Source organism: Oncorhynchus clarkii, chromosome 1 (genome assembly GCF_045791955.1).
Source record: "Oncorhynchus clarkii lewisi isolate Uvic-CL-2024 chromosome 1, UVic_Ocla_1.0, whole genome shotgun sequence".
Classification (NCBI taxonomy): Eukaryota; Metazoa; Chordata; class Actinopteri; order Salmoniformes; family Salmonidae; genus Oncorhynchus; species Oncorhynchus clarkii.
Window position 1 is genome coordinate 34425081 of NC_092147.1, and position 20615 is coordinate 34445695.

The window sequence follows — 20615 nt, forward strand, 5'->3', positions numbered from 1 at the left end:
GGTGGCTGCTGACCTTTCACCCCTCCACTCACACACACACTTATGTAAATGTGTGTGTGTACATTAAAAGCATTTAGCTCTCAGAGACCACTCTATTCAGCTCACAGGGAAGCAATATTACTAACCCCTATTAGATATGAGACAAACCTCCTAATTCATATGTCAGACTAAGTGGTATAGATCGAATAGAGGGATGTGTTTGTTTAAATGGCAATATTCTATTGTTTGTGTCTGTTGCTAATGGATGACGAAGAGGAGGATGACGAAGAGGAGAAGAGAGAGCTGTGGCCATGGTCAAATTGAGAGAGGAGGAGGAGACCTGTCCAGACAATGTGCCAGACCAGAGGACTGGAGAGGACAGACCTGTGTCAATACCACCACACTGCTGGCAATACACTACACTGAGTAAAGTGTGTGAGATCACACTGATCAGGCCATGTCGATGCTTTAATGAGAGAGAAAGAGAGCAAGAGAGTAAGAAAGAGGGACAGCAAGCAAGAAAGGGAAAAAATAAAGCATGAATTAGAGAGAGAGAGAGAGATGGGATGATATTAACAGAGAGTCAATGGTACAGTGTAAAGATTTATTTCCAATACTTGCACTATAAAGTAGATATACAGTCCCTCTCTCTCTTCTCCTCTGCTGGCCCTTTATTTCCTCTGTGTGTGTGTGTGTGTGTGGGCCTCTATGTGTGTGTTATTAATCAGCAGGGCGTGCCTTATAAAGTGAGGTAGTGTTTAGAGGACCTGATGACAGAAAGAGGAACACAGAGGTACAGAGAGGAGCAGAGGAGAAGCATGTGGCAGAGGTTACAGGTTCATCTGCTCCCAGTCTGCATAGGAGAGAGGCCTTCTCTGTCTGCTGGCTATCACCTAGCACAAATAACAGGATACATCTCTAACACACACACACACACACTGAGATGCATGGACACACATGCACACACACACACAGACACACACAGACTCTTGTGTATTATAAAAGGTCACACATCATCACATATGCATGCCTATGCATTTTAACATACGAGTCTCTCCCAGTCTCAAATACAGCAGTGGGTCTCTGGTGAGTTTGATGTGAAACCAATGTAGCATCCAGGCCAAACTGTATTTATAAACAAGCACTTTATAAACTCACCCACAGAAGCTAAGGTGAAATATTACATTAATATGAACGAGCATTAATACCGCCCTCTTCTCCCCCCCCCTTTCTCACTCCCTAATCCGTTCATGTGGGCAATAAGTGTATGCACCATGAACACATTTAATTTGTGTGTGTGGTTTAGAGCGAGCCCAGAGGTGAGTCTTAATAAGGATCAATGGCACTTTATCTGGGCCGGCTTCCACTTCATAGCATGCAAATCACACAGCAACACTGGCAGGAAAAAAGAATGGATTTAATTAAAACATGTAGAACCACAGGCTCTGGAAATTCAATTAAAGGATTTATGCAAAGGTTAGCTAGCTTTTTGTGTTGCAGTTTCCTGCTTCTGTAATGAGCTTTTCATATTAAAAATCAATAGGTAATCTGGGCTGGGGGATCGCTGCTTATGCACATTTTAGAAATCAATTTGAAGAATAGTCCATCAGCTGCCGTGTCACAACAAAGAGGGGGGGGGGGTGGAGGACGGAGAGGGGGAGAGAAAGAGGTGAGGATTTTCCTCTTTTCTCCACTATGGGGTCAGGGGAGAGATATTGGCAGTGTGGGGTGGAGGGATGAAGAGAGGAGTAAATATAAGAGGTCAGGGCTGTGTAGCCTGGTCTTTTCTCTGATCTGGGTCTTTATGAGAGTGGCTCCCTGGGTCTTTATGAGAGTGGCTCCCTGGGTCTTAGCAGTCTGTCCAGGCCTGACCTCCAGGCCGGGGGTAATTTAGGCCAGCCTCGGCCTAGCCCCAGCCCAGACACATACACCCTTAGTGGGCAACAGGTCCTAATGGCCTCCCTGAGGTGTATGGAGCTAGAGGAAGGCTAGAGGTACAGCTAAAGTAAGCCTGCTTTGAGCCTGTAGTTCTATTCCAGTGCTCTGTATCACTGTAGTGTCTCTCCAGTGTGAAGGAAGATGTTCTCTACCTGTGCTGTTCCTAATCAACTGTAATGACTTCATCCCAGGGAGCTGGCAGCTCATTACCCCCAATACAGCTGTAGAGGTCTGGAACTGGAGGGACCTCTGTGCCCCCCCCATCTCTCTCTCGCTCTGCACGGCGGAGCACCACACAGACCGGCACAGAGAGGCTGTCACAGCCCACAGCAGAGCTACTGTGATGGGGCTAAACTCTCCGCCTGTGTGTATGTGTGACCTTACACCTGACAGTGAGGCGCTACTGTACAGTAGCGGCACTGAGATGTATACATTCTCTCTCTCATACACACAGACAGGTCATTATGTATTTCTGTGGTCAGTGACCTGTGCACCTTGTTGAGTCATCTCCTAATAGCAGCAGAGCAGAGCCTGCGATACCCTGAACCAAGACAGAGAGAGAGAGAGAGAGAGAGAGAGAGAGAGAGAGAGAGAGAGAGAGAGAGAGAGAGAGAGAGAATGTGGGATGGAGAGCAAAGCACAGAGGAGCTAGTTAAAGGGCCTGTCTTGTGTCGTCACTCAGAGGACAGAGCTGAATAGTTTACGTGTTTTATGCCTAATGGTTGAGGTTAGGATCTGATTAGGGTAAGCGGATTCTAGACCAGTGTCTAAGTGCAACTTCCACCCAGAGAAGCTCCTGAAGTGGTAGTGAAGATGCTAGTCAAGAAATTGTCTTAAGAATGAAAGGTTACATACAGTGGTGGGAAAAGTACCCAATCGTCATACTTGAGTTAAAGTTAAAAGATACCTTAATAGAAAATGACTCAAGTAAAAGTAAAAGTCACCCAGTAAAATATTACTTTGAGTAAAATCCTTTTGGTAAAACAAAAAGTATTTGGTTTTAAATATACTTAATTGTCGGAAGTAAATGTAATTGCTAAAATATACATAATAATATAAATAATTACAAATTCCTTATATTAAGCCAACCAGACGGAAACATTTTCCTGTTTTTGATTTATTTACGGATATCCAGAGGAACACTTCAACACTCATTTACAAGCGAAGCATTTGTGTTTAGTGAGTCCGTCAGATTAGAGGCAGTAGGGATGACCGGGGATGTTCTCTTGATAAACGCATGAATTGGCCAATATTCCTGTCCTGCTAAGTATTCAGAATGTAACGAGTACTTTTGGGTGTATGAGAAAATTGAGTAAAAAGTACATTATTTTCTTTGGGAATGTAGTGGAGTAAAAAAAAGTTGTCAAAAATAGAAATAGCAAAGTACGGAAACCCCCAAAAACTACTTAAGTAGTACTTTCAAGTATTTTTATTTAAGTACTTTACAGCGCTGGTTACGTATACACACACACACACGGACACACACATGCATACACAAACACACGCACGCACAACCACAATACGACCTAAACTATAGAGCTAGACAGTAGACATGAGTGCTGTGTGGGATTTAACTCACCCAGAATGCTCTATATTTCCACATTCATTTTTCCTCACATCCTAAAGCTAGAGATAAGAGATGCGTTTAGCCTCTCGCACATACACACCACTGCAGGCTAGAGTATTCCGTTGTGATAACCGCACTAAAGGACAGAGTGAAACTCCCACTTTAAAGGCGTTGGATTATCTACTAGCGGGAAACGGGGGGCCAGGCACGGCCGTACTGATCTCTGATAAGCCAGATGAAGGCATGGAGAGTGGAACATGATGTTAGTGAGTGATAGTCTGGCTGATGATTAAAACGTCATGGCTCTTCATAGATGCCTTGCTCCACTCTGATCACAGTGAGGGAGGGAGCTGCAATACCCTGCTAGGATAATATTAGGAATATATGTTGTTATTCTTTCTCCTCAGATGACTGCTTTACATATTTAAGCCACTAAAATACAACACTTGACTGGTAAGGAGAGCATTAATAATATTGTATGTTTAACGAAAACGAACACTGGATTTCTTCATTAATTGGAGTGTATGGGCCGACACCAACTAACAGTGCACACAGCGCACTGAACTAGGCGATATACGGTGCATTCGGAAGTATTCAGACCCTTTGACTTTTTCCACATTTTGTTACGTTACAGCCTCATTCTAAAAATAATTAAATGAATGTTTTTCATCAATCTACACACAATACCATGATGGTGACAAAGCCAAAACAGGTTTTAATAAAACATTTTACATTTATAAACAGGAATATGTTATTTACATTCAGACCCTTCACTATGAGACTCAAAATTTAGTTCAGGTGCATCCTGTTTCCATTGATCATCTTTGAGATGTTTCTACAACTTGATTGCAGTCCACCTGTGGTACATTCAATTGATTGGACATGATTTGGAAAAGCACACACCTGTCTATATAAGGTCTCACAGTTGACAGTGCATGTCAGAGCAAAAAACCAAGCCATGAGGTCGAAGGAACTGCTCGTAGAGCTTCGAGATAGGATTGTGTCGAGGAACAGATCTGAGGAAGGGTACTAACACATTTCTGCAGCATTGAAGGGCCCCAAGAACAAAGTGGCTTCCATCATTCTTAAATGGAAGAAGTTTGGAACCACCAAGACTCTTCCTAGAGCTGGCCGCCCGGCCGAACTGAGCAATCAGGGGGAGAAGGGCCTTGGTCAGGGAGGTGACCAGAACCCAATGGTCACTCTGACAGAGCTACAGAGTTCCTCTGTAGAGATCGAAGAACCTTCCAGAAGGACAACCATCTCTGCAGCACTCCACCAAATCAGGCCTTTATGTTAGAGTGGCCAGACAGAAGCCACTCCTCAGTAAAAGGCACAAGACTGCCTGCTTGGAGTTTGCCAAAAGGCACTTAAAGGACTCTCAGACCATGAGAAATAAGATTCTCTGGTCTGATGAAACCAAGATTGAACTCTTTGGCCTGAATGCCAAGCTTTACATCTGGAGGAAACCTGGCACAATCCCTACGGTGAAGCATGGTGGTCGCAGCATCATGTTGTGGGATGTTTTTCATTGGCAGGGACTGGGAGACTAGTCCGGATCAAGGGAAAGATGAACGAAGTACAGAGATATCCTTGATGAAAACCTGCTCCAGAGCGCTCAGTACCTCGGAAGGTGAACCTTCGCCCACAGTCTAACAGAACTACGCCCCTAAGCACACAGCCAAGACAACGCAGGAGTGGCTTCGAGACAAGTCTCTGAATGTCCTTGAGTGGCCCAGACAGAGCCAGTACTTGAACCCGATCGAACATCTCTGGAGAGACCTGAAAATAGCTGTGCAGCCACGCTCCCAATCCAACCTGACAGAGCTTGAGAGGATCTGCAGAGAAGAATGGGAGAACATTGTAGCGTCAACATTGTAGAGTCATACCCAAGAAGAGTCTGTAATCGATGCCAAAGGTGCTTCAACAAAGTACTGAGTAAAGGGTCTGAATACTTGTGATATTTTAAACATTTGCAGAAATGTCTAAAAATCTGTTTTTGCTTCGCCATTATGGGTTATTGTGTGTAGATTGATGAGGGTAGAAAACAATTGAATACATTTTAGAATAAAGCTGAAACGTAACCAAATATGGAAAAAGTCAAGGGGTCTGAATACTTTCTGAATGCACTGTATATATGGCAGAATGATGTGTGTTGTTGTGATTCTGGATGGCCATTTAGCTAGAAACAATGACAAGGAACTGCCATGTGGGGAATTGTAAGTGGCTGGTTTCAGCTGATTTCATCTTGTTCTTGATACCATGTCATGTTCTGAGGTGTTTTGACAGATATCATGTCAATGCTAATATTGAAGAAAATTTGCTGTAGCAACGTATTGTAGCGGCAACAAGTGCTCATTCATTGTGCACATTGTCAGGGCTCCTCCTCTGCCTTGCAGGGGCGGTTCCTCCTGCAGGAAGAGGAGGAGCCGTGACAACATGTATTTATGTTTTCAATAAACATTGGAGACAAAATATACAGTGGCAAGAAAAATGATGTGAACCTATCTAAATCACAACAATAAACAAATACAGTCTGCTTAAACTAATAACACACAAACAATTATACCTTTTCATGTCTTTATTGAACGCACAGTGAACATTCACAGTGCAGGGTGGAAAAAGTACGTGAACCCTTGGATTTAATAACTGGTTGACCCTCAACCAATGTTTTCTGTGGTTGCAGATCAGACCTGCACAACGGTCAGGAGGAATTTTGGACCATTCCTCTTTACAAAACGGTTTTAATTCAGCAGCATTCTTAGGATGTCTGGTGTGAACCGCTCTCGAGGTCATGCCACAGCATTTTAAATCGGGTTGAGGTCAGGACTCTGACTGGGCCACTCCAGAAGGCATAGTTTCTTCTGTTGACGACATTCTGTGTTATTGGTCGTTTTCCTATTGCATCACCCAACTTCTGTTGAGCTTCAATTGGCGGACAGATAGCCTTTTTATTCTCCTGCAAAATGTCTTGATAACTTGGGAATTCATTTTTCCGTTGCTGATAGCAAGCTGTCCAGGCCGAGGCAGCCAGGCAGCCCCAAATCATGATGCTCCCTCCACCGTACTTTACAGTTGGGATGAGGTTTTGATGTTGTGCTGTGCCTTTTTCCCCCCAAACATAGTGTTGTGTGTTCCTTCCAAACAACTCAACTTCAGTTTAATCTGTCCACAGAATATTTTGCCAGAAACGCTGTGGAACATCCAGGTGCTCTTTTGCAAACTTCTGACATGCAGCAATATTTTTTGGGGACAGCAGTGGCTTCTTCCATGGTGTCCTCCCATGAACACCATTCTTGTTAAGTGTTTTACGTATCGTAGACCCGTCAACAGAGATGTTAGCATGTTCCAGAGATTTCTGTAAGTCTTTAGCTGACACTCTAGAATTCTTCTTAACCTCATTGAGCATTCTGCGCTGTGCTCTTGCAGTCATCTTTGCAGGACGGCCACTCCTGGGGAGAGTAGAAACAGTGCTGAACTTTCTCCAGTTATAGACAATTTGTCTTACCGTGGACTGATGAACATCAAGGCCTTTAGAGATACTTTTGTAACTCTTTCCAGCTTTATGCAAGTCAACAATTAATCTTAGGTCTTCTGAGATCTATTTTGTTCAAGGCATTGTTCACATCAGGCAATGCTTCTTGTGAATAGCAAACTCACATTTTGTGAGTGTTTTTTATAGGGCAAGCAGGCTCTAACCAACATCTCCAATCTCGTCTCATTGGTTGGACTCCAGGTTAGCTGACTCCTGACTTCAATTAGCCTAGGGGTTCACCTACTTTTTCCAACCTACACTGTGAATGTGTAAATTATGTATTCAGTATAGACAAGAAAAATACAATAATTTGTGTGTTATTAGTTTAAGCACACTGCTTTTGTCTTTTGTTGTGACTAAGATGAAGATCAGATCCAATTTTATGACTCATTTATGCAGAAATCCAGGTCATTCCAAAGGGTTGACTTACTTTTTCTTGCCACTGTAGTTTACATGTTGTCAATAATCTAAGCCAACCCCAACCCTGTCTGTTTGCACCATAGATGCGCACGTGTCGGTTTTGTTGCTAAACAACCAACCCGTCTATACAGTAGTCTGTGAGAGAATCTAATGATCCAAGACATTAACCCGCTTTAACAACTATCAAATAAAACATTTTCAGACACATGTAGCTCCAGGTGTTTCAGTGATTGTCTGTACCTTGTGTGTGTGTGTGTCTGTGCGTGTGTGTGTACCACTCCACCTGTGGTCCTATAAATCAGGCGGCCTGTGTTTTAAACGAAGCCTGAGTTAATTGCACAACAGACACACACGGGGGCTTTTGGATAGTTTTTTTAGTAGACATTCTGTTTATGTTTGCATCCTGGAACAATCTCCACGGATCCCGCAAGCAAACGCTAGCAATTAAAACGATAGCATCTTCATATCCCTGCTCATATCCCTGCTCCCAATAACTGAAATAATATCGCTGTTTCATTAAGCCTTAATGTGGGGAAAGAGGGGAGAGGCTGGGGCGCTAAAGAAGGTACCCGTTCAGACGCCTTATCAACCTCTGATTTAAATAACAGAAAAATGCTTAGCTTAAGGGTGTGTGTGTGTGGTCTTTATCAGACACAGGACGCTAAGCTAAGCGCTGTGTCAGCACACCAGGATTTAATTACCAGTGCTAGCTAGCTACCTTTGTCCTTTAATATTTACAAACATCTACACCACTGTTAGTCAGTTCATTAGAAAAACACCCTGCCCTGGTCTGGAGGAGAAACCAGGCTGCATATACAGGACTCATTGGGGACCATAGCAAGCCATCAGGTCGCTGCAGATAATAGTTGAGCAAGAGGAACAGAGTAGTATTGAGAGACTCCCTCTGCCTGACTCCCTGTGCCTGACTCCCTCTGCCTGACTCCCTCTGCCTGACTCCCTGTGCCTGACTCCCTCTGCCTGGCTCCCTCTGCCTGACTCCCTGTGCCTGACTCCCTGTGCCTGACTCCCTATGCTTGACTCCCTGTGCCTGACTCTCTGTGCCTGACTCCCTCTGCCTGACTCCCACTGCCTGACTCCCTGTGCCTGACTCCCTGTGCCTGACTCCCTGTGCCTGACTCCCTGTGCCTGACTCCCTGTGCCTGACTCCCTGTGTCTGACTCCCTGTGCCTGACTCTCTGTGCCTGACTCCCTCTGCCTGACTCCCTGTGCCTGACTCCCTCTGCCTGACTCCCTCTGCCTGACTCCCTGTGCCTGACTCCCTGTGCCTGACTCCCTGTGCATGACTCCCTCTGCCTGACTCCCTATGCCTGACTCCCTGTGCCTGACTCTCTGTGCCTGACTCCCTCTGCCTGACTCCCTCTGCCTGATTCCCTCTGCCTATCGAACACCATTCATCACAACCACAATTCACTAAAACACTGCTTCTCTCCACATCCCATCGTGCCTGCAGTGAAAACACTAGAGGGGCTAATACAGTGATGTAACAGTACAAACTGAAGTCTATATAACAGCAGCATGTGGCCTACAGTCAAGCGTAGCAGGATTAGTGGAGAAGTCTTGAAGAGCAGGAGTGTGTGTGTGTGTTTGGCCTGCAGGGTAGTTGATGATAAATCACAGTGGTACATGTTATAGTTCACATACACCATAGTAATGACATTGTAAATATCCATGCCAGTAATAAGTAAAAAGTATGTAAGTACATGCATTGTTTCCATTTAAAATCACCTGTGTGCATATCAACATTACAGAGAGAAAGGCATGCACTGAGACTGAGTTGTAATAGAACATATGGAGATAGTATCTATAAAGAGGGAGGATATACTGGGGGGTGTCCATTCTGCTGTTATAACCTATAATGTTGATCATACATTCTCCACACGGGAGCTGGTCATGGATAAAACATCTGTGATTGGAAAGCCATATGTGAGCACGGCATGAAAAGAGAGTAGTAGCTACACTATACCGTAACACTATAGTCTCCGAGCAGTAACGGTTTAGGATATGTAGCCTCACGGGGAGAAGAGAGGACACACTCTCAGAGCTAAACTAACAAAGACAGGACGAAGAGGAAAAGAGGAAAAACAAGCCAGTGAATATCTCCTTCTCTCGCCATCTCTGTGAAAGTCACACTCTCTCCCTGAACCCTGACTGCTCCAGAGATCTGCTCCTTCCTTTTCCTCGCCTCCATCCTTCCCTCTCTCCTCCTCTCGCAGATAGATGCCAATACTAATATTTGGACTAATGAGGGACAGTTGAGACGACATAATAAAGTATGTGGACCATGAACAGTAGCATCTATTCCCACTCTCCAAAACAGACAGTAAGTTCCAGTAGCCATAAAGCAAACTGACTCAATAACCAAGAAGCCATCTATTAAATGACACAAATAACTCACTCATATCTAGTTTAGCCCACATAGTGACAGGCCATCTTTCTAACACCAGAAGTCTTAATTATCCGCTTCCTTACCGTAGACTTACCGTAGACGATGGATGGCCGTGTACATCAAGTTCCCAGGGTGCACTGCGTTGGCAGTGAAACAGTGGGGCGCGAGGCGTCGGTGGAGCTCATTGGAGAACAGGAGGTTGCACAGCTTGGCCCGGTTGTTGGCCAGCATGGACTAGTAGTCTGGGAGGACTACTAGCCAGGTCCACCTTACCAGACTGGTCCAGCAGGTCTGTAAACCTGGGAGAGGGAGGAACCAAGATTAACTTTGTTTAAGCACACTGAACCAAAAATATTAACACAACATGTAAAGTGTTGGTTCCATTTTTCATGAGCTGAAATAAAAGATCCCAGAAATTTTACATACGTACAAAAAGCGTATTTCTCTCAAATGTTGTTCACAAATGTGTTTACATCCCTGTTAGTGAGCATTTCTCCTTTGCCAAGATAATCCATCCACCTGACAGGTGTGGCATATCAAGAAGCTGATTAAACAGCATGATCATTACACAGGTGCACTTGTGCTGGGGACAATAAAAGGCCACTCTAAAATGTGCAGTTTTGTCACACAACAAAATGCCACAAATGTCTCAAGTTTTGAGGGAGCGTGCAATTGGCATGATGACTGCAAGAATGTCCACCAGAGCTGTTGCCAGAGAATTGAATGTTAATTTCTCTACCATAAGCCAACGTCATTGTAGAGAATTTGGCAGTACGTCCAACCGACCTCACAACCGCAGACCACGTATAACCTCGCCAGCTCAGGACCTCCACATCTGGTTTCTTCACCTGCGGGGTCATCTGAAACCAGCCACCCGGACAGCTGATGAAACTGCGGGTTTGCACAACCAAATAATTTCTGCACAAACTGTCAGAAACCATCTCAGGGAAGATCATCTGCATGCTTGTGATCCTTACCAGGGTTGACCTGACATCAGTGGTCAATTGCTCACCTTCGATGGCCACTGGCATGCTGGAGAAGTGTGCTCTTCACGGATGAATCCCGGTTTCAACGTTGTCTGGGTTTGCTGATGTCAATGTTGTGAACAGAATGCCCCAGGGTGGCGGCGAGGTTATCGTATGGGCAGGCATAATCTACGGACAACCAACACAATTACATTTTATTGATGGCAATTTGACAGATATACCGTGATGAGATCCTGAGCCCCATTGTCCTGACATTCATCCGCCACCATCACCTCACATTACAGAACGATAATGCACAGCCCCATGTGGCAAAGGATCTGTACACAATTCCTGGATGCTGAAAATGTCCCAGTTCTTCCATGGCGTGCATACTCACCAGACATGTCACCCATTGAGCATGTTTGGGATGCTCTGGACGGAGGTGTACGACATCGCGTTCCACTTCCCGCCAATATTCAGCGACTTCGCACAGACATTGAAGAGGAGTGGGACAACATTCCACAGGCCACAATCAACAGCCTGATCAACTCTATGTGAAGGAGTTGTGTCGCGATGAATGAGGCAAATAGTGGTCACACCAGATACTGACTGGTTTTCTGATCCACACCCCTACCTTTTTTTAAGGTATCTGTGAACAACAGATGCATATCTGTATTCCCAGTCATGTGAAATCCATAGATTAGGGCCTAATACATGTTTTTTAATTGACTGATTTACTTATATGAACTGTAACCAGTAAAACTTTTGAAAATGTTGAATATTGCATTTATATTTTTGTTCAGTGTAGAAAAGTCTACATTTGACAGGAAAAGTCCAGTCAAGGATAACTTTATTGAAAGTACACATTAGTTAGTCTCCATTGGCTATACACATTTAAGTAAAACATTTAAGTGTGTATGCATGTGTGTGCTTGTGTGTGAATACATTCTGTAGAGTTTTTATAGCAGCGTGGTCCTGGCTGAATACAAATCCAGGGTGTGATATGATGTTCTTTAATTGCCTGCGACAGAGCAGTTAATGGCCAGATGTTTGACAAGGCCCTTGAACATTACACCGCTCGTTGGGTTATTATGCAGTCACAATAACACAGAGACGCACCGCAGTCAAACACACTCCCTCCTTCTCCCTCAAAGTGTGTGTGTGTGTGTGTCTGTGTGTGTGTGTATGTGTGTGTGTGTGTGTGTGTGTGTGTGTGTGTGTGTGTGTGTGTGTGTGTGTGTGTGTGTGTGTGTGTGTGTGTGTGTGTGTGTGTGTGTGTGTGTGCGTGCATGCGTGTGTGTGTGTGTGTGCGTGTGTGCCTGCGTGCGTGTGTGTACATCTTAATCCAGTCATTAGAAAACCACCAATCAACATGTCACCTGGTTTCCTTGTTGTGATTTTACAAGCTGCCTGCTTGGCGTTTGTTTACCGTCCCGTCTCGGCTACATCCTTGCTTGGCTAAATTACAACATCTGCAGGCTTTATATTTCATGTGAGGAAACTGCTTTAGCACGTGGTGGGGTTGATAAATCAATTGGCTGAGTGAAATATGCAAATGTTTCTCTCAAAGCAAGTTTGTTGATGTTTGATAATACAATATGCTCGGTTTTAACTTGCACCTGCAGGTATTAGGCAGTAAGAGATAGTTCACCTATTAGTATTGTGTCAATTATACTGCAGGCCCTGGTGTTGGGGGGTGATACAGTTTACAGCCTTTTCCCTCATCCCTCCGCCTCTGTCTCCATCCCTCTCCCTTTCTGTCTCTCCATCTTTTCATCCCTCCCACCTTGTCTGCTATATGCTGTAGGTCACAGCTTTTCATTACACCAGGGGGCTTAGGGAGTATAATCCACTACCGGGTCAGGGGTCAGTCTGGGAGCCTGTGAGAGAGAGGCTAAGTGAAATAACCAGGAAGTCATAGCAAATAACACACAATCCGAAAAGTAAGCGACTTCAACGAATGCAATATAGGTGTGGAATGGAGCGGGCAGAATGTCAGATGTAATATCAGATATTGTCTCTATCCCCTCTTCTAGGACCAGTGTGTAACTGACGCTCTCTGTGCCTGCTAAGCCCTCTTTGAAGGGGTTAGGCACCATTGATTAGGGATGGGAGAGGAGGGCAAATCTAAGGAGGAAGCACAGGAAGGGAGGGGTAGAGGAGGGGATGGATGAAGAGAGACAAAGATATGGGGAAATAGATAGAAGGGGAGCGAAAAGAGGAGGAGAAGGGGAAATCAGAGGGATGGAAAGAGGAGAAACAGGTTTGAGGGGAAAGTGCCTGGTCTAATTGTAACTTCATAGGCCCTGTATCAATCATATAGTTTTCACTTTTTTTCTTTCAAACCACACTTCACTCTCCTCACTCCCTGTCAGTGTATGGGGGCTGACCTCTTGTCAATGAGTCTACTGCTCTCCTCTCATGCACGTCAGCCTCTACTACACTACATTATGTCTAGCGGAGCAGGGCTGTACTATGACTGCTGTTTGATCTGCAAGAATAACTCTGCCTATACGTCCAGTCCCTCTGAGCTAGGGGCTAATCAATCATTGCGATTGGCTGACTAGCTGACTGACTGACTGTAGCCAGGATCAATGTGTCCCATGCACACTGACTGCCTCGGATACACACGGGACAGCATACTGTAGCAGCCGGGGATCACCGTACACATACGGACATGCTTGATAAAGACGAGAGAGAGAGACCGAGAGAGAGGAGAGAGCGGGGGAGAGTTAGAGTCAGGGGGTCAGAGAGGTAGGCCTGGACATGTTAGACACATTGATGATAAAAGGAGATGTACAGTGCCTTCAGAAAGTATTCATATCCCTAGACTTACTCCACATTTTGTTGTGTTACAGCCTGAATTCAGAATGGATGAAATATATGTCTTTCTCACCCATCTACATGCAATACCACATCATAATAATGGGACAACGTGTTTTTAGAATTCTTTTAAAATGTATTGAAAATGAAATAGAGACATATCTCATTAACATAAGTATTCACACTCCTGAGTCAATACGTTATATATACACCTTTGGCTGTGATTACAGCTGTGTGTTTCTGGGTAAGTCTCTAAGAACTTTCCAAACCTGGATTGTACAATATTTTCCTATTATTCATTTTAGAATTCTTAAAAGCTGCCAAGCTGACTGTTGCCATTTTCAAGTCTTCCCATATATTTTTAAGCTGATTTACACTACTGGTCCATTTTTTTAACACTTACTCATTCAAGGGTTTTTCTTTATTTGTACTATTTTCTAAATTGTAGATTAATCATGTAGTAACCAAAAACGTGTTTAACAAATCAAAATATATTTTATATTTGAGATTTATATTGCACACTCTTGTGTGCAAAGCAAAGCATACCCAAAACATGATGCAGCCACCTCCATGCTTCAAAATATGAAGAGTGGTACTCAGTAATGTGTTGTACTGGATTTCTCCTGAACATAACACCTTGTATTCAGGAAAAAAAGTTCATTTCTTTGGCAATTTTTTTGCAGTATTACTTATTACTTAAGTGCCTTGTTCCAAACAGGATGCATGTTTTGGAATATTACATTGTATATATTCTGTACAGGCTTCATTCTTTTCACTCTGCCATTTAAGTTAGTATTGTGGGGTAACCTTAATTTTCTCTGTAACTGTTTTAGTCACCATTTGCCTCAAGGTGAAATCCCTGAGCGGTTTCCTTCATCTCTGGCAACTGTTAGAAAGGACGCCTGTATCTTTGTAGTGACTGGGTGTAATGATACACCATCCAAAGTGTAATTAATAACTTCACCAGGCTCAAAGGGATATTCAATGTCCTTTTTTTAACCCATCTTCCAATAGGAGCCCTTTGTGAGGCATTGGAAAACCTCCTGGTCTTTGTGGTTGAATCTGTAATATAGAGTTCGTACCGTATACCGGAGTATCACCCCAGTCTAGTTTATAACCTTCCTTTCTGTTCCTTTTTAAACCTCTGAAATCGATTACTTTACCAATCAGTGCGAATAGAGCAGCTTGCTATGGAGCGGGCAAGCTATAGCCTAGTTGTTTACATACGCGATGGACAGACAAGTGTAAGGCGCGAGACGTGACTGAAGAAGAAGGCTTGGCTTAATGCGCTGGGCATCATTTTATGACATGCATTATCCTAATTAGGCCCACAGAATACCCACGGAGGTGCGGCTTTTATGGAGGAACTTTGAATGTCTCTGAACGTCTGACAGTTTGCTTAATGTTGCACCAGAGCTAGCTAGCTAACAACCTGGTGTGTGCAGAGTGGCACCAGAATTAAAAACCTTACCTTTTTGTAGTTAATAAATCAAACGCGAAACTTGATAACTACAGTATCCTTAACTAGCATTGAAAAGGTTAATCCATTCTTCTCTAATTAAAAATCTGTCCCTAATTTCTGAATCACGGTTGTAACGTCAGTATGCTACAGTAGCCTATGCTTCAGAGGGGGAGGGGTAGCCGACACACGCACACACTGGCAGAGATTTTCAGCTGGCAGGCAGATACTGGAATAAGTTTCTGAGTGACAGTGAGTGCATGGCATAGGTGCTTTGTTGCATTTTTTGTGGGACTGAAAAAAAATTCCAGAATGTAAAATAACGTTATTAACCGGTTCCTATACTTTTAAAATAGCGGTTCTGTTCCGGAACAGAATATATGACTGTCGTTCCAGGTTCTGTTCCCTGAACCAGTTCCAACCACCGGTTATAAATAATATTTTTTTAGTCAGTGAATACGGACCTGTGTGACTCAGAGGACACCACCACACGGGCTGGGTCAGAGCATCGCAGCACTTCCTGTAGACACTGCACCAACAGGACGTGACCTTGATGGCAGATCTGCCAGGCCATCTTCCGTCCGATGCCAGGGCTGGGTACACACTGCTGCATTACATATCAGGATGTGGAATGGCCTACGGGGAGAGGAGAGGGACATACAGTGCAATGATACATTGAGGGCCATTATTACAAGATATAGGCACTGGGCCTATTCTCCATACTGTAACCAGAGATCTAGGGAAAAGGGAACAGGGGTGGAGAGGGAAAGGAGCAGAGAGGGAAAGAGAGGAGGGAAGGAAAGGAGGGAAGGAGAGAGGGGTGATATTTCTGTGTGCAGCTGCTAGGCCTCAGTAGGCCAAGACAGAGACAAGACAGAGACAGGGTATGAGTGATCTGACAGGGTATTAGTGACCCTCTATACAGTATTAGTGATACGGTATAGAGGGCTTCCTCTCTTACTCCCCCATGGTCTGACTGATAGATAATGAATACATTTCGACACCAGCCAACAGAAAGAACCAACACCTTGAATAGTCATCATATCAACCTCAGAGAGAGAGAAAAAATATAATACACACTCACACATACACTCACACACTTCCATACAATCAAACTCACCATATACACATGCACATCGCATCTGGGAATGTGTCTTTCGGGCCTCCCCTTCTTGTGTGTGTGTGTGTGTGCTGTGTGAGCAAGTGAAGATTGCCGTGTCGGCCTGAGCGGTGAGAGATCCTTGTCGGTGACAGCGTCGCTCCAGCGGGCTCGAAACCACAGTAACACAGTCGAACAATCCAAACACACCCCACCAATTTTTAATTTCTTCCATTAGAATTCATTATGAGGCCCAGGGCAGTTTGTGTACCCTGTGTTTAAGACTGCCTGCTGGATTAATTAAAAACTGGATGCTGGAAAATTAATGTGTGAATTGTTATCCCTGGCTCTAATGAGTCTTCCCCATAACGCTGTTAGAGAGGACTGGAGTGAACGTTCACCTTCAGGCCTCCAAACACACACGCACACATACATGCACGCACACAGGGTTCATTACTGAGAGTCACACTCACTCCACACTAACTACCGAATGCCTACGTATGCAAATCATACACTTCATAAATACTACATACTGTACTTTCTATATATCATTAGAAAAGTATGAACCCAGAGTTGTTAAACACAAACGAAGAAGTCATCTTTAGATTAAACTCCAAATCCACTGCCTGAAATGTAACCGGTGTCGCTGCCTTGGAGTCAAGCCTTAAATTCAAACTTTTATAACAGAGCCAGAGAACAGGTTGGTGGTAAATAAGAAGGCAGTGTTCCTCTCTGTTTAATAAAGCATGAAGTTCAGAGCCCTGGCCTCTGTTCCTCTGTATCACCAGGAAACATTGGCTGCTGCTGCAGCCTGGGAACTCCACAGTCACCTTGGAAAGGCAGTTTTCCTGTCTTAACTGTTCAAATCAAATTGTATTTGTCACATGCTTCGTAAACAACAGGTGGAGACTAACAGTGAACTGCTAACTTACGGGTCATTCCAATAATGCTGAGCAAAAGAGAAAAAAAATTCAATTAATATAAAAAATAATAACAAGGAATAAGTAGAACAAAATAACAAGGAAGAAATACGCACTTAATGTGTTGTGAAATGTGTTATGAAATGTAATGTTATGTAATATTTTTAATTGTACATAACTGCCTTAATGTTGCTGGTCCCCAGAAAGAGTAGCTGCTGCATGGGGATCCTTAATAAATACAAATACAATACACAATGAGTAAGGATAACTTGGCTATATACAAAAGGTACAAGTCAATACCGAGTTTATGATTGAAGTCATTTGATTGATTGATGATTGACATAATGATTGAGGTAATTGAGGTACTTATGTACAGTACCAGTCAAACGTTCGGACACACCTACTCATTCAAGGGTTTTTCTTTATTTTTTACTATTTTCTACATTGCCGAATATGGAATCATGAAGTAACCAAAAAAGTGTTAAACAAATCAAAATATATTTTTTATTTGAGATTCTTCAAAGTAGCCACCCTTTGCCTTGATGACAGCTTTGCACACCCTTGGCATTCTCTCAACCAGCTTCATGACGTAGTCACCTGGAATGCAATTTAATTAACTTCTCAAGGGTAGGGAGCAGCATTTGGAATGTTGGATGAAAAGCGTGCCCAAATTAAACTGCCTTCTACTCAGGCCCAGAAGATAGGATATGCATATAATTGGTAGATTTGGATGGAAAACACTCTAAAGTTTCCAAAACTGTTAAAATTGTGTCTGAGAGTATAACAGAACTGATTTGGCAGGCAAACACCTGAGAAAAATCCAGTCAGGAAGTAGGATGTTTTTTTTTTGTAGTTTTCTATTCAATGCCATTACAGTATCCATTGACTTAGGACTCAAATTGCAGTTCCTATGCCTTCATCTAGATGGCAACAGTCTTTAGAAATTGTTTCAGGCTTGTATTCTGAAAAATGAGGGAGTAAGAGCAGTCTGAATGAGTGGACCCTGCCGTGTCACAAAGCTTTTTCATGCGCTAGACCGAAAGAGTGCCTTTCTTGTTTACCTTTTATATTGACAACGTTATTGTCCGGTTGAAATATTATCGATTATTTAGGCTAAAAACAACCTGAGGATTGAATATAAACATCATTAGACATGTTTCTATGAACTTAACGGATACAACTTGGATTTTTTGTCTGCCTGTTGTGACTGCGTTTGAGCCTGTGGATTTCTGAAGAAAACGTGCGAACAAAACTGAGGTTTTCAGATCTAAAGAGAAACTTTATCGAACAAAAGGAACATTTACTGAATAAATGAATGTCTTCTGAGTGCAACCATATGAAGATCATCAAAGGTAAGTGATTATTTTATCTCTATTTCTGACTTGTGTAACTCTTCTACTTGGCTGCTTACTGTTTGTAATGATTTGTCTGCTGGGGTATGTTCTCAAATAATTGTAAGGTATGCTTTTGCCGTAAAGCATTTTTGAAATCTGACACCGTGGTTGGAATCACAAGAAGTTCATCTTTAAACCTATGGAAAATAGTTGTATCTTTTCTGAATTTTTATAATGAGTATTTCTGTATTTGAATTTGGCGAACTGCAATCTCACTGGATGTTGGCCAGGTGGGATGCTAGCGTCCCACATACCATAGAGAGATTAACCTCTTAAAGGATAGGGGGCAGCATTTCCACTTTTTAATAAATAGCGTGCACAATTTCAACTTCCTGCTACTCATGCCAGGAATATATTATATGCATATGATTAGTAGGTGTGGATAGAAAACACTGAAGTTTCTAAAACTGGTTCAATCATGTCTGTGACTATAACAGAACTTATGTAGCAGGCAAAACCCCAAGGAAAAACTGTTCAGAATAAAACATTTTGTTCCCTCTGACAGTTCCCTCAATTGTCTTTGTCAAGGGAAATTAGATAGCGCCCATTTTTCCAGTCTTTGGAATTGGGTTGAAGTTAATCATTGGTGAAACGAAGAAGAGGCACTTCCTGTTACACGTTACACTTTTGATAGTTACGCAAGAGGGAAAAAAGGAGCATGTTTTGTTTACTTTGTCTATCGAATACAGTTTGCCCCGTCTACAATTTGATCGATTATTAACGTTTAAACATACCTAAAGTTGGATTACAAAAGTAGTTTGAAATATTTTGGCAAAGTTTATAGGCAACTTTTGAAATGTTTTGGAGTGACGTTGTGTTTTGGAAAGCTGTTTTTTTTTCCAGATCAAACCTGCTTTATAAATGGACATTTTGGGTATACATGGACGGAATTAATCGAAAAAAAGGACCAATTGTGATGTTTATGGGACATATTGGAGTGCCAACAAAGAAGCTCATCAAAGGTAATGCATGTTTTATATTTTATTTCAGTGTTTTGTGTAGCGCTGGCTACGCTAATTATTTTGTTTACAACTCGTTCAGCTGGTTCATGGGGGGTGCATGCTATCAGATAATAGCTTCTCATGCTTTCGCCGAAAAGCATTTTTAAAATCTGACATGTTGGCTGGATTCACAACGAGTGTAGCTTTAATTGAGTACCCTGCATGTGTGATTTAATGAAAGTTTGAGTTTTATCACTTTTTATTTGAATTTGGCGCTATGCATTTCCCGAGGCTTTTGGCCACTTGAGACGCTAGCGTCTCACTATCCCTAAGAGGTTATTAACAGATGTGCCTTCTTAAAAGTTAATTTGTGGAATTTCTTTCCAATCAGTTGTGTTGTGACAAGGTAGGAGTGGTATACAGAATACAACCCTCTTTGGTAAAAGAGTCCATATTATGGCAAAAACAGATCAAATAAGCAAAGATAAACTACAATCCATCATTACTTTAAGACATGACAGTAAGTCAATCCGGAAAATTTCAAGAACTTTGAAAGTTTCTTCAAGTGCACTGCTACTGTACATATAGGTAGGGATAAAGTGACTAGGCAACGGGATATATAATAAACAGTAACAGCTGCATATGTGATGAGTCAAAAGAGATAGTAGTACAAAAAAGGTTATTGCAGATATTCCGGGTAGCTATTGGTTAACTATTTAGAAGTCTTATAGCGTAGGGGTAGATGATGTTCAGGCGCCTGTTGGTTCCATACTCGGTGCATCGGTTCTATGACTTGGGTGCCTGGAGTCTTTGACAATTTTTAGGGCATTTCTCTGACACCACCTGGTATAGAGGTCCTGGATGGCAGGGAGCTCGGCCCCAGTGATGTACTGGGCCATATGCACTACTCTCTGTAGCGCCTTGCGGTCAGATGCCAAACAGTTGCCATACCAAGCAGTGATGCAGTCAGTCAAGATACTCTCAATGGTGCAGCTGTACAACTTTTTGAGGTTCTGAGGGCCCATGCTGAATCTTTTCAGCCTCCTGAGGGGGAAGAGGTGTTGTCGTCTGCAAACTTAATGATGGTGAGTCGTGCGCACTCACGCAGTCATGGGTAAACAGGGAGCATATGAGCGGACTAAGCAGGTACTACTGAGGGGCCCCCATG

At 43.1% G+C, this 20615-nt stretch overlaps 1 pseudogene; it reads right to left on the minus strand.

Annotated features, from left to right (window-relative positions):
* LOC139383339 (WW domain-containing oxidoreductase-like) overlaps positions 1 to 20615 on the minus strand; it is a 255807-nt pseudogene that overhangs the window by 127380 nt on the left and 107812 nt on the right.